Source organism: Callospermophilus lateralis, chromosome 5 (assembly GCF_048772815.1).
Source record: "Callospermophilus lateralis isolate mCalLat2 chromosome 5, mCalLat2.hap1, whole genome shotgun sequence".
NCBI lineage: Eukaryota > Metazoa > Chordata > Mammalia > Rodentia > Sciuridae > Callospermophilus > Callospermophilus lateralis.
In genome coordinates, this window is record NC_135309.1 from 32,446,183 (window position 1) to 32,461,039 (window position 14,857).

The window sequence follows — 14,857 nt, forward strand, 5'->3', positions numbered from 1 at the left end:
CTATACTCCAATGATGAATCTGCTGAAAAGGAAATTAGTGAAACTATCCCATTTACAATAGCCTCAAAAAATAAGATAAAATACTTGGGAATCAATTAAAAAAAAAGAGGCGAAGGACCTCTACCATGACAACTATAGAACACTAGAGAAAGAAATTGAAGAAGACTTAGAAGATGGAAAGATCTGCCTTGTTCTTGGGTAGGCAGTCTGAGTATTGTCAAAATGGCCTTACTACCAAAAGTGCTACACAGATTCAATGTGATTCCCACCAAAATTCCAATGGTGTTCTTTACAGAACTGAGAAAATCAGTTATTAAATTCATTTGGAAAAATGAGAGACCGGGAACAGTCAAAGCATTAGCAAGAAAAGTGAAGGAGGAGTCATCATAATGCTGGACCTCAAATTATACTCCAGAACTTTAGTAACAAAAACAGCATTGTCCCTCTAGGGCTAGGGCCTAAGTCAAGGCGATAGCTAAACTCTCTAAGGTCATAATGGTTGGTAAATATGGGATCCGCTACTGTGTCTCCCTCAGAAAAACAGTGAAGAAAATTGAAGTCAACTAGCACACCAAATACACTTGTTCCTTCTGGGACAAAACCAAGATGAAGAGTCGGGCAGTGGGGATCTGGCACTGTGGTTCCTGCATGAAAACGGTGGCTGGTGGTACCTGGACCTACCACACCACTTCTGCCGTCACAGTCGAGTCTGCAATCTGAAGGCTGAAGGAATCCAAGGACCAATAGAAGTTCTACCATTTGAGACATCCCTAGCCTATACTAAATGGGTTAATTTGAATAACAAAATTGTGGTTTGTTGTTAATCGTATTAATAGAGCGGTCTGATGTGCATTGCATTAATATTGCCCTTTCAAAAGAGATTTATAAATTGGAGACCTTCTAATTTAAATGTAAAAAAAATTGCTGAGATGGGTTAGTGTAATTCAATGTTTCTTTTTGTTGTTGTTTGTTTGGTTTTTGTTTTTTTCCCCCAGTAGTCAGATGATAATGGCATGAAACTAAGTCTTACAGGTTTGGTATTGGTTATCTTCTTTTTTAAAAAAAAAAAATAATAATCATTCAACTTCTCAGAAATACATTGACATATTGTGTGAATTTGTTTTAAAGGTAAAATATGCTAAAATACACAAATATCCTACATAAAAACAAACAAACAAAAAGAGCATGGTACTGGCACCAAAACGGGTATGAAAACCAATGGAATAGAATTGAAGACACTGAGACAAACCCACATAAATGCAGTCATCTGATACTAGAGGATGGTACCAAAAATATATTGGAGAAAAAAAAATGGCTGTTTTACCAAGCAGTATTGCAAAAACTAGAAATCCATATGTAAAAATATGAAATGGAATCCCTATTTTTTCACCATCAACAAAAGTCAACTCAAAGTTGATCAAAGAACTAGAAATTAGACCAGAAACTTTGAACCTGCTAGAAGAAAATGTAGACCCAACACTTCAAGATGTCAGCTCAGTAATTGACTTCTTTAACAAGATGTCTAAAATGCAAATAATAAAATCAAAAGTCAGTAAGTGGGATGGAATCAAATTAAAAAGCTTCTTTGACATGGTGGCACATACCTGTAATCATTTCCCCTCTGAACCCTCTCATCATTATCTCACCCGTGAGCCATCACATTATCTCTCACATGAGCTTTTGGGGGACGCCTCACGTCTAAAACGTAGCAGTAAAGATGTGGGGGAAAGGCATGCTCATATATTGTTTGTGGGACTGCAAATTAGTGCAACCACTTTGGAGAGCAGTATGGAGATTCCTCAGAAAGCTGGAAATGGTTAGCAAGGCCCTAAGCAATTTATCAAGATCCGTCTCAAAATAAAAAATAGAAACAGGCTGGGAATGTGGCTCAGTATTTAAGTGCCCCTGAATTCAATCTCTGATACAAAATCAAAACAAAACAAAACAAAAACAAACTAGGATTGAAACCACCATTTTACCCGGTTGTTCCATTCCTTAGTGTATATCCTAAAGATTTAAAATCAGCAAACTACAGTGATGCAGCCCCATCCATATTTATAACAGTACAATTCATAGTAGCTAAGTTATGGAGTCAACTTAGGTGTCCTTCAAAAGATGAATGAATCAAGAAAATCTGGTTTATATATACAATGGAGTATTACTCAGCCATAAAAATGAATGACAGTATGGCTTTTGGAACTCAATGAATGGAACTGGAGACTATCATGCTAAGAGAGATAAACCAGCTTTCCTATGTTCACATATGAATATATCACAGTGAATCTCATCATTCTATACATCCACAAGACACTAATTAAAAAAAAAACTGTAAGTAAATAACAGAAAGATCTACTGAGGGAAGGGAACAAGGTGAGGGATAGCAGAAGTACTGGGGACTGAATTAGAGCAAATTATATCCCATGCTTTTATAATTATGGCAAAATAAATTATATTGTTATGTATAACTAAAAAGCACCAATAAAAAAGAAAATAATAATGTGAAAAAATTTATGAGATAGAGATACTTAAATATAAATAGTATTAGACAACATTAGGGAATATTAGGTTTTTTAGTTGTGTTCATGTTGTTTTTATTTTGGAAAATGCCCTTGTTTGCGGGGTATGCATGAAGAATTCAGTAACAAAAGTTATGTTGTATTCAAGTTCCAAAAGCTAGCAATTGGAGCATCTAGGATAAGAGTATAAGGGTATTTGGGTCCTCAGTGAATGATTCTTTCAATTTTACTTGCAGGTTTTAAATTTAAGGATCAAAGGCAAGGAAATAGAATTTTAAAAAAATGGAAATGTTCTTCCCTCTGAGAGAGGGGAGAAGAAAGGGTTAAAGGAGAGGAGGAGAATTGAGAGAGAAAGAAGAGTCTTTTATAAGGCTTTACGTCTCTTAAACCTCTCAAGACCCTTGACCTCCAGGGTGCACATTCACAATCTCTGTTCTGGAAATGGATAAACAAAGAAAAGAGCAGAATCATGACTTGAAGTAGGAGTTCTTCTACTTCTCTATCTTTAAATAACAACACTGACATTTACAGATGGAAAAAACTCTTCATCTCCCCTCTCCTCTAAAGACTTCTACTTACAGGAAACACGGGACCAAAAGTCCAAAGTCTGCAGTTGAAAGGGAGTAGAACTCAAGTCAGTGAAACCACAACAGAATCCCAGGCCACACTCCTCAGAGGTGTGGAGTTAACAAAACCTGAAGCAGCAGAGTCAACAGATGCTTTCAAACTCAAGTGAGATACTGGTGTGTCCAATATCCCCGGTGAGTGGGGCCCTGACGGTGTGCATAGCTTCAGAGACATTTCCGTGAAGAGTTGAAAAGATTGCCACTTGGTCTCCACGGCTCCCGAGGCTGAGAAGGATCACAAGGCCAGCCTCAGTGATTGGTGAGGACCTAAGCAATTTAGCAAAACCCTGTCTCAAATTTTTAAAAATTAAAAACAAGGCTAGGGGTGTGGCTCAGTGGTTAAGCACTTCTGGATCCAATCCTTGATACAAAACAAAAAAAAAAAAAAAAAGAAAAAAGATTGCCACTTGGGAATTTGTGATATCTCCTTTTAACTCTTCTCCCTTTTAAACTGTGAAGTTTAAGTTTAAGGAGTGGATTTGGACGTAGGTGGCTTGGGTACAAATCATTACATCTGTGTGACCCTAAAGACACTGCTATCCTTCCTTGGATTTCAAAAAGGGGTTAATCTCATATTCTCTTTAGTGCTAACATCCTTTGTATTTAAACTTCTAAGATGTCCCATGATCCTCTCTGATATTGGCCAACTCAAAATCCAGCAAGTCTATTGTTCTGACATGGTTTATTTCAGTTGTGCATTTAAATCAATTACACGTTAATGTCCCTTATCGTTTTAAGTAAGTTTCACTGTGTCACAGTGTCATGATGGGCAAAAGATATGAGTTAAGCAGTCGAGGGGGAGGAATAAAAAATGTTCACATGCTTCTGCCCTTTTCAATGCTTTATTCATTAAAATCACTCAATACAATTTCATTCTATAGTTTCTTAATCAAGAAAATGACAATCCTTAACGCTAGGCACTGCAGTAGACATAATCAATTCACAGCAAACAATTCTAGATTAATTAATTCACAGCAAACAATTCTAGATTAATTCTAAGCACTGCAAACACATTTAATCCTGACAGGCTCATGGCAGACATTCCCTCTGCATGCCAAGTTCAAGTGCCAGATCTAAAGTCTCAAGCCTTAGGCTTTAAGTCCAGCAGATGCACATGCACTCAGACCAAGGCGATCAGGTCAGGAACCAAGGCAGGCTTCTCCTGGGGTGGAGCTGAAGGCTGGCTGGCTGAGGAGGTGGTCCTAGGGAGAAGCTGGGCTCTCACCAGGGTCAAGATGTGGCTGTAGAGTTTGAGAGCAGTGAGGAAGATGCAGAGGATCAGCAAACAATGACGAGTGATGGGATGTCATCAGGCTCGTCAACTTGTGTGCATCTGTATTGACTGGCTGAATATCCGTTCATTTGCTCTATAATTTATACTAAATTTGGGGGCTTTTGACCCCTCTTTCAATCCTTACCAGTTACTATGGGATTTCCCAGTGACATCATTTGCCCGAGGTTAAACCATCTGGTCTGGTGGTCCCCACCCTGATCTTTTCACCTTTCCCTCTTATCAGGCTGAGGACAGCCTGCCAAAGGCTTCACTCTGAGTTTATCAGGGTGGGGGGAAGTGACTTGTTTGTATCTGAAGGGCTCTGTTAGGTGTGCCTAACAGAGTGCAGGTTTTAAACTGGAGTTTTTAAAATGGAGTTGCTTAGGCTCAGGCCTAAGGCCATCCTCACACACATCTGATCTTTTTCAGCTGAAGTTGACTCAAACTCCACTAGATGGCAACTGCTCCCTTTGTTGCCAAGACCTAGAACACTTTCATTCCTCTCTCCAACATTTGCAGCATGTGAGCTGCGTGGCCAACCCATAGGACCTTGGTCCCCAGTTCTGTGGACTTTACAAGGCAATACCCTCTCCAAAAACTCAATGTCATCTGCTTCATGTTTAAAAACAATAATCAACACTGATACCAATTATCCTTGTAGTTGTTATGGTTTGGATATGAGGTGTCCCCCAGTAAGATCAAGTATTAGGAAATGCAGGAATGTTCAGAGATGAAATGATTGAGGCCCCATGGATTTGTGCCTCTGGGAATGGTGGCATCAGTGCATTCATTTGATGGATCAATGACCTGAAATGAACTGTGGGGTGGAAACTGAAGGCTGGTGGGGCACACCTGGAACAAGGAAAGGTGGGATGAGGCACTGAGGAATTGAGGAATTGCATCCTGCTCCTAACTCCCCATGCTCTCTGTCTGCTCCGTTGCTGCTATAAGCTAAGCAACTTTTCTGTGCCACTCCCTTCCCCCATGACGTTCTGCCTCACCTCTGGCCCAGAACACTGGAGCCACCAGCCAATCCTGGATGGAATCTCTGAAGCTGTGAGCTCCCAAATAAATTTTTCCTTCTAAGTTGTTCTTTTTTCTGGTATTTTGATTTCAGTGACAAAAAGCTGATTAACCCAGGGCTGGGGATGTGGCTCAAGCGGTAGCGCGCTCGCCTGGCATGAGTGCAGCCCGGGTTTGATCCTCAGCACCACATACAAACAAAGATGTTGTGTCCGCCGAGAACTAAAAAATAAATATTAAAAATTCTCTCTCTCTCTCTCTCTCTCTCTCTCTCTCTCTCTTTAAAAAAAAAGCTGATTAACACAATAGTCAAGATAAAGCATTATTGTAATTATAATTAAATGTCAAATAAAAGTTAATCAATAGGGCAATATAAGTGCTTCTAATACTTCTTAGCCTGTCTTTGATGCTCTAATGTTCATTCTTAATGGCTTACTGGTGAACCGTAAAGAGAATCTCCTGTTTTCTCTCCTTAAATCCCTTACATAGCTGGAGGACAGAGAGACTTGCAGTGCCAAAGGGCAGGTGACAAAAGTTCCCTCAATTTGGGTTAAAAACCTCTAACATTAAAAAGAAGGAACACCTGTTAGCTCTACCACTATGTTAGGCAATGGTGGGTTGCTGCAACAAAATACCCGAGGCAATGAAATCATGAAGGTTAATTTAGCTCAGTTTACAGGTTCAAGACCAAGATCACATGACACTGTAGATTTGTGCCTCTGGCAAGAGTGGCATTCATGACAGGAGTTTGTGTCAGAGGGAAAGCTAACATCACAAGCAAGTTGCAGAGAGAAAGGTGAGGGAGAGAGAGAGAGAGAGAGAGAGAGAGAGAGACAGGTATCCCATTCAAGGGCATGACACCAATGACCTGAGGACTATTCCTAAAGCCCCACCTCTTAAAGGGCCACAGCATCTTCTAATAGTGCCATCATATGGCCTAGCCTTTATCACAAGGAACTTTAGGGATACTTACCATCCAGACTACATCAGCTACTTAGTGACTGTGAGATCTTGATCAAGTTTAGCCTCTTTGAACCAAAGTATCCTCTTAGATCAAAAGTGGTGTTGTGGTCACCTTTTTTCATTGCTGTGACCAGAAGGCCTGATGAGAACAATTACAGAAGGACAAGTTTATTTGGGAACTCATGGTTTTTCTATTTCTTGGAGCCTGAGGTAAGGCAGAATGGCAGCACATCATGGTAGAATAGTGAGGTGGAGGAAAGCAGAATCAGATACATGGCACCAGGAAGGAGAGAGAAAGAGAGAGAGAGAGAGAGAGAGCGAGAGCGCAGGCACACGTGTGAGAGAAAGTGCACCACTCAATAAGCACAAAATATATACCTCAAAATCATGCCCCCATGGACCCACCTCCTCCAGCTACACCCTACCTGCCTACAGCTGCCAGTTAATCCCTATCTGAGAATTAAGACACTGATTAGGTAAAGGTTCTCATAACCCAATCGTTTTACCTCTAAATCATCTTGTGTTGTCTCACACATGAGCTTTTTGGGGGACACAACATAGCTAAACCACAACATGGAGATAATGGACTAATGTACAAAACTTATGAGAATAAGATAAAGAAAGTTTTGAATACAGTGTCTCAAAAAAAAAAACAACTCAATAAATAATATGTATCATTGTTGTTACTGATACTATTACCAATTTTTTTAATAATTATAATAGTTCTTTCTTTTTATCATATTATTACTATTAATGATGATTGGCTAAATAATCATTAAAGCAGTACTGTGATAATCAACTCCTTTATCTCAACTGTCTCATTTAAGCCTAACCACTTTACAAGTTAAATATAATATTATGTCTACCTAAGGATAAACAGAAGCTCAGGGAAGCTCAGTAACTAGACCTAATCACAGGCGTTTTGAGAGTAGAATGGGAAATCCAATCCAGGTTCTCTGACCACAGAGCCAGCATTTTAATCTATAGACCACAACTGAACCAGAGACAAAAATCCTACGATGTCGAGAGGACAAAGAGCGAGCGAAACCTCTGTTTCATATTCTCACAGAGTTCCAGTGACTGCCAAGGTGACCCACAGAGATAAATCATGCTAACGACTTGAAGCTTAGTGTCTTAGCATAGTGTCTTCTACCTTAGGCTGGCTTTGCTCAAAGTGCGCATTAAACTGTTTGACTAAGGAACCCTTCTGTCTAACAGCATCCTGCAGGCTCAGAGTGCGATGGAACACTGTGAAGTAATTCTGAACACAGACAGTTTTCTTAAGACATTGACTAATCACTGGAAGGTGGACACTGACCAGTCACAGAGTTCTGGGGTGGCTCTTGTTAGTCCATTCTAACATGTACATAAGAGAAGTCGTAATGGTTTTATTCAGTTCAGCCTGTTTAAATGCAGCCTAGAAAGCAGGACAGAAAGCAATATCAAAATATTGATGACAAATAAATCCCAAGAGGGAAAAAAACTGGTGTTCTGAGATGAGGGTGCAAAATCAGTCCTGACTACTTTAAAATTAGCTTCCAAGGTTCAGAATCATTGAATCACTAGTAGTAAAACCAGGAAATCTGCTCCATTTATTTTTCTCATATAGATGTGTTCTCCCAGAAGGTGAGAAGAAGCCCCAGTCAATATTTGTTTTTAAATGACAGGTAGAGACTTTCCCAGGTAGGTAAGCACCAGAGGATTTTCATAGTAGAATTTTTATAACCATGAAGTACATTTAAATCTAATTTCTTAGAATTTTAAGACTTTGGTGAGAATAGAATATATTTCCTAGTTGTTTGCTGTACTCCTACTTCTACACATGTTCTCTGCTCATTCATCACTCAACTCTCTCATTCCTTTCCATCTGTGCAATTTTAGCATAAACTGTAGCTGCCATTCATGGGGGGGGGGGGGCGCTCCTCTGTCTCATATGCAGGAAACAGCAATCATAAACAATTACAAGCGGACGCCCTCTGCTGGTGAGCCTCAGCAACAGCACAGGGCACATAGATTCATGGTCCACGGAAACACTCCTCAGAAATCTCTCCCCTGTCTTCAAATTCATCATTTCTCTTATAAACCACACCTGCTCCAAAACTATTTTTTTCTGCTCTATTTATTCTCAAACTCACAAAAACTATTTTCAAAATCAAACTCTCTCATCTGTTCTTTCGCCACCTGTCCTGGCATTCCCAATATGTTCATTTCTTTTTCCTTGATGGTCTTTTCTCCATTTTTCTCTCCATTCTCTCCTACTTCTCATGCCATATTCACTTATTTTCCCCAAACTGAGTATGGAAGTCTGAGGGAAATCTCAGACACTGAGCTACAAAGACAGAAGCCTCTTGTGAGCAGACAGACTGTGTACTATCTTTTTTTTTTTTTCCTATTGCTATCACACGCAGTAGACTTGGTTTAGTAGCCTTATAACTATTCAGACTAGAAGAATCAATGTCAATGACAATGGGTCTTTCTTCCACCTTTCCATCTCCAAATGGAGTATATTTCTCCATCAGTCTTATTCTTTCTCATTCTCACCCTCTCTCTCCTCCCTCCTTCCTTTCATTACCTTTTAACCCCTATTCTTTCTTCCAGGCTCTCTCTCCTCTTGTTCCTTTGTTCTGACCAATTTTCAAGCTTGATAATGATTCCCAAAGATACAGTTTAGAAATTTTCAAGGTCGTGAGAATTAATCAGACTTGTGGACCACTTTAAGATAAAAAAAAATGGAAAGAAGGAATAGAGGGAGGGTGGGCATATCTTTTGTTAAGAAAAGATAATGCAGGATTCAATATGTAGAAATGTGGCTCGTGTTTTCAATGTGTCCAGAGTTTTTGTCAACAAGAACATTTTATCAATATTTCATCCTTTCTTCTAAGAAATCTGAAACTTAGAGCTAATGGCTTACAGGGCATGGTTTGGGTATCAGTATCCCTCCCATCCCACACCAGGCAGTTGCCTGGTAACACCTAAGGAGTGTCTCAGCTCTACTGCACACCCAGTCAGGCTCTGATTCACATTCACAGCAAGACAGCTCTTCTCTTGGAGAGCTAGACTATAGGTCAGCTACAATTTGGACCCTGTTACTAACTGCCTTCTTTGCAAGTGAGGATGATAAAAAAAATACTCACATGTATAAAAGAGCAGGTCCTGATTGCCTCCAGGAGATAAAGGTGGGCTGAAGCTGAAGCATGCAAAGCTGTCGCTTAGACTAAGCTGGCAGCTTCATTGTCCTCAACAACTGTCCTCTTAAGATACACATAAATAGAGCCTCACAAAAGCAAGGTTGATAAAAGAATGACAATGACCAATTATTCTCCCCTTTTATTTTACCTAAGAGAAAACAGGTTCCATCAGGAAAAGCGATGTGCTCGATATATAAACTACAGGAAATGACAGCACTGTGGTGCACACCTGTGATCCCAGTTCTGGAGGCTGAGGCAGGAGAATCACAAGTTCAAAGTCAGCCTCAGCAATTTAGTGAGGCCCTAAGCAACTTAGACCCTGTATCAAAGTAAAATAAAAAAAATAAAGCTGTGGTTGTGACTCAGTGGTTAAGTACCCCTGGATTTAATAGCCTTGTACCAAAAAAAGAAGAGAAAAAATATGTGAAGTGATGCTGTAGAGCTCTTTTGTTGTTGTTGTTTATCTTTCCACCATATAAGTTTGTTGAAAACCATGTGTCGTGTTTACTGGCACGTGTTTGTGAGCAATGCAAAAAGGAAAACAGGGAAACTTGATCAAGTGGTTTTAGGAAGTGCTGGGTAAGACAGAGTTAAATGTCTTTCTTACTGCTAGGCTTCTCAGAATTGAATGTTACTATCCATTGCCAATTTATAAATGGGAATCTATTGGGTCTTCTTCCCATAATTACTTGGCCATAGAACAATCCCCCCGCTGCATTTTAAAATAACATCTGATTAGACTGGTAATCCATAAAAAAAAATCTGTTTTAAAATTAGATGTAGGACACACGTATCCCATGTTGATGGAATCCACCAAATCAATCATCCATTTCATCTGTAGTCCCATCAGGAAGTGCTTGTATGAATCCAATCAAACAGATCCTGAGGTCAGCTCACAGGAGCAATAGCAGGTGTGGACCTACACAGAGGTGACGTGACCTCTCCATCTCCACTGCAACCTCTTTTCCCCAAGCCTCCCTTTTCTCTTGATTTTTAAATACTTTTCATCTAGCTGGTTTTCCTGATTCTGCTTTTAATCCTCTGAGGAAGGTTAACCATGTTAAGAAAATGTCAACAGAGCAGTTGACTCTCCTTGGGGCCCCTTCCAGGATCCTTCCCAGGACTAGGATGTTCAATGAGGTCCCTTCCCTGACTTCATGGCCTCTTCGTTCAACAGCCTTCTCCGTGCTGCAAGGCCACCGTCAACATGTCCTTGCTTTCCTTCCCTGAACAGTATTAGCCTCTTCTATCAGGTGGAATTCTGTACCCAGCACCTCTGTCGACACCACTCTGTCCCCACATCACCTGGCTGACTTACAGTTTTCCTTCTGGTCCTCTTTCAGATGTCATCTTTTGAGAATATTTTTCCTGATCCAATTTTTATTGCATGCCTCTGTTTTCTTGAAGACACAATATTACTTCAAATAATTTGTTCATCATCTTCTACAAAAATCCTCAACTGTATTACTTACCACTGAAATCCTGGGGCCTAGAACAATTTATGGCACATAGTAGGCATTAAATAAATACTTACTAAGTAAATGGATGACTACAGTGCCAGTTGTTTGCTCTGCAAGATTCTTAAAATGTGGGTACCCTGCCAGAACTGAAAATACCTTTTGTAAGCTGATATAAAGTAAAAATATACCTGTTCATATACAGGAATATTTTAAAAATTATTTATTAGGTGTGAAGAAGTTATGTAAGAGAGCTAAGTGAGGTTTTGGCAAGATCCAAAGTATTTTTTTCAAGAATAATTGTTCTTGATTATTGTAATTATACCTTATTTCAAAAATTACCAGAAAATAATAGTTTATACACAAAAGGTGAAGAAAGGCATATTTGCTAGAGTCCCTTATGGTAATTGAGGACAGTGAGTTCTACACCAGCAAATGCAGCCCGCCTCTTATGACTTTTGGCAAGCTGTTTCTTTGTTCCCAGCCTCAATTTCCTTATTTGCAAACCATGAAACTAGACCGAATGATACCTGAGATCCACTAAAGCCTTCACAGTGTGTTGACCACAGTGTGTTAATTACTGAAATGAGTGTTTTATGACATGAAAAGGTTTGAACAGAAACCAGGAAATTTGTAGGTGAAAATGGAAAAGGAGTCAATAGTCCCAAAATGGAGTGTTTTCTTTGATTCACTCCAATACTAAGTACAAGTAGGCAGTGTTTTTCCTGATTGGGGTTTCATTACTCCAAACGATCAGAGAAACAGTAAATAATGCATGTAGGTAAAATGTAGAAGAGAATAAATAATGTGAGGTCCTGAGGGTGTAAGCCAGAGCACAGGAAGTGGTCAGGATGAAAACCGCAGGCAGGCTGCCTAGGAAGACCTCTCTGAGACAGTGATGGTGAAGGAACAGAGCTGACAGTGCTGTGGGAGGGAGCCATGCAGGTATCTGGGGAAGACATTCCAGACAAGAAAGAACAATGCAAATGGACATGGAATGTTCAGTGAGCAGAGACCTCACCATGATGATGAGAGTGAAATGAGCAAGGAGTTACGGAGATGAGCTCTGTGAGGTCATGGGAACAGGGCACTGGAAGAATGATAAGTGGGTTTTACTCAGAGGAAAGTGCAAAGTTATTGGAGAATTTCAAGGACAAATTGTGTTATCAGAGGATCAATTTGTCTATTGCAATACAGGCTTACGTGTCCGTATGGAATGGAGTGGGGGGAGGCCAGGGCAGCAGGGAACCCTATTAGAAGGGGTTGTGATAATTGTGATAATTCAAGAAGGATGCAAGGAAATACTGACCAAAGGGACTGCAGGAGAAAGGATGGAAGAGAGTCTAGTTCTGGATATATTTTCAAGACACAGATGCATTGGGAGACCAAATGTTGGGTAGAAAGAGTTAAAAAGGTATCTCTTTAGTGGACTCTTACTCATCTTCATGAGCTAGTATGAAGATGTTAATATCTGACCCATATTTTGACCCAATATCCCCCTCCATTCTAAGCAGACACGTTACTTAATCTAAACTGTGAGTTTGGAAAGTTAGAAAAAAATAAAGGATGGTCTGGAGTCATTAGTAGAATTTTCTAAAGGTGACCACTTTCCTGGAAACCCCTTGACTCCTGTCATCCAGTATGCTATGAATTGCTGGTCCAAGCACCTTCACAGGTCAGTCCTACCTGTCTTAAGTTATGATTCATTCATTCAATGAACTCATGTGTTACAGGTCCAGCTCCCTGAGAGCAAAACTATTGCTTTTCTATTTCAGAAAGTAGATACATATCTCCACTGAACACCCAGGATGATTAAGTAACCAGTGTGTGGTGTTTTGTTTCCTATCAGGAACCACAGACTTTTAAAATCACAAGTATTTTTTCAACCCTTTTTAAGCAATATCACTATGTTTCCTAGGGAAAAATAAAATGGACAAAAAAAGAAAACTTACCCACATCCCATAATAAGACTTTCCTAATCTGTTGTTAGAAACAAGGAATTGTTTTTTTTTTTTTGTTTGTTTGTTTGTTTTTGGGTTTTTGTTTTTTTTTTTTTTTTTTTTTTGGTACCAGGGATTTGATCCAGGGGTGCTTAAGCACTGAACCACATCCCCCGCCCTTTTTTTTTTTTTTTTTTTTTTTTTTTTTTTTAATTTTGAGGCAGGGTCTCTCTGAGTTGCTGAGGCTGGATTTGAACTTCTGATCCTCCTGCTTTGGCCTCCTGAGCTGCTGGGATTACTGGCATGTGTGTGCTACTATGCCTAGGGGATTTTCTTAAGAAAACAGGGTAATTTGTTAAGAAGGTAATATCATTTGACTTGGTGAATTAGGATCTCTGGCTGCAGGACCCAGGGATATGCATTGCTGATACATTTCCTTGTTGACCCTGATGATCCTCCAGGCCTCGTAGTCATTAGTTGAGGAACTCAGTCTGTGGTTCAGTGCTAATCGCACTAGTCCAATGAGAGCGATGACCTATATATTTCACATTCCTCATTTACTGATATTTTGGTCATGAGAGTATTCTAAAGCTGCTCTAAAGGTCATAGTCTCTATGACCTTTGCTCTTCCCCTCGCTCCATGTGGCTTGGAATCTCACTCAACTAGCCCAAGTGCTGGTCTCTGAATGTGTTGAGTGGTAGGTCACAAGAGGCTCAGCAGAATTTAAAAAGTCCCTGCTTCTTGTTAAGAGCTAGTGGATGTGTGGGATCTCATTGAGGTGGTGGAAATGTTGTAAAACTGACGAATGATGGTATCAATTTACGGAAAAAAGAAAGGAAGTATGAGAATGTTATAAATGTTGAAATTAAATGGGTGCATTGTTTATGAATGCCATGCAACTCCATGGCATTAATAATGTTCCTCATCTCCTGCAGGTAGAGTACAGGCAGAGCTATGAATTCGGCACAGTTATTATTTATAATGGTAGCAGAAATTTAGAGAAAAGAGAATTCCTAACGTAGGTCTCACGTTTCAAAGTCAAACCCTTGACAAGGAAAGATATCTCCCATGTGACACGGGACTATCTGTGTCTATGTTCTTGAACATCTTGAACTTCGAGAGCCCCAGAGAAAATCCTGAACTCTAAATTTATAGAAATGTCACCCTTGCCCTTGCTTGGTGACTATGGAAAAGACCTAAAGGAGGCAAGAGTCTTATACAAAAGTGCTGGCTTTTCTCTGAAAGAGTCTTGATCTCCTTCGTGAGCACCAGGCAAGTTACATCTCAAGACTAAAATGGAAAAGTTACACATTTTTCTCAAAAGGAAGAGGGAGCTGCACACATGGTGGACACATCCTGGCAGGGACCTGGAGAGTGTGCTTGAGATTTAAAATCCCAACCCTGGATCCAGGGGGAGTGAGGGCACTATAGGGTTAGGTAAGGGAGAACTGGCTGCCATGAAGCACTCTTCCAAGGCAAGATTCCACCCCTTGGAAAGGACCCCAGGAGAATGTTCTAATATGTTGCTGAGATGCTTCTTGCCAGCTTGGAAAAAGAAATGGCCTGCATCAAATGAAGAAGAAATATTAGGATTGCCTTTCTAAACTGTGGAGAAGGAAATCAAAATGCTCAGAAAAGGGGTTAAGCTAGGGTGATTCTACTCTGTATCAAAAATGCTAGTTGCTTATTATGCTTCTCAGAAGGGCTCAAAGGATGTTCCATTTACCAACGAATTAAGACACGGGCAAGGGGGATCACTCATCAGCATCTGAGAGCTCATCAGTGGTGGCCTCTGCAGCTGACACTGACAATAGGAAATGCTGTTGCAAAAGTGACCTTTCTTCTGTCAGTGGAAGATGGTAGGTTACCA

At 40.0% G+C, this 14,857-nt stretch overlaps 1 pseudogene; it reads left to right on the forward strand.

The window, feature by feature from the left end:
• Window positions 1–495: 495 nt before the first annotated feature.
• Window positions 496–747, forward strand: LOC143400229 (large ribosomal subunit protein eL43 pseudogene; annotated as a pseudogene).
• Window positions 748–14,857: the final 14,110 nt, after the last annotated feature.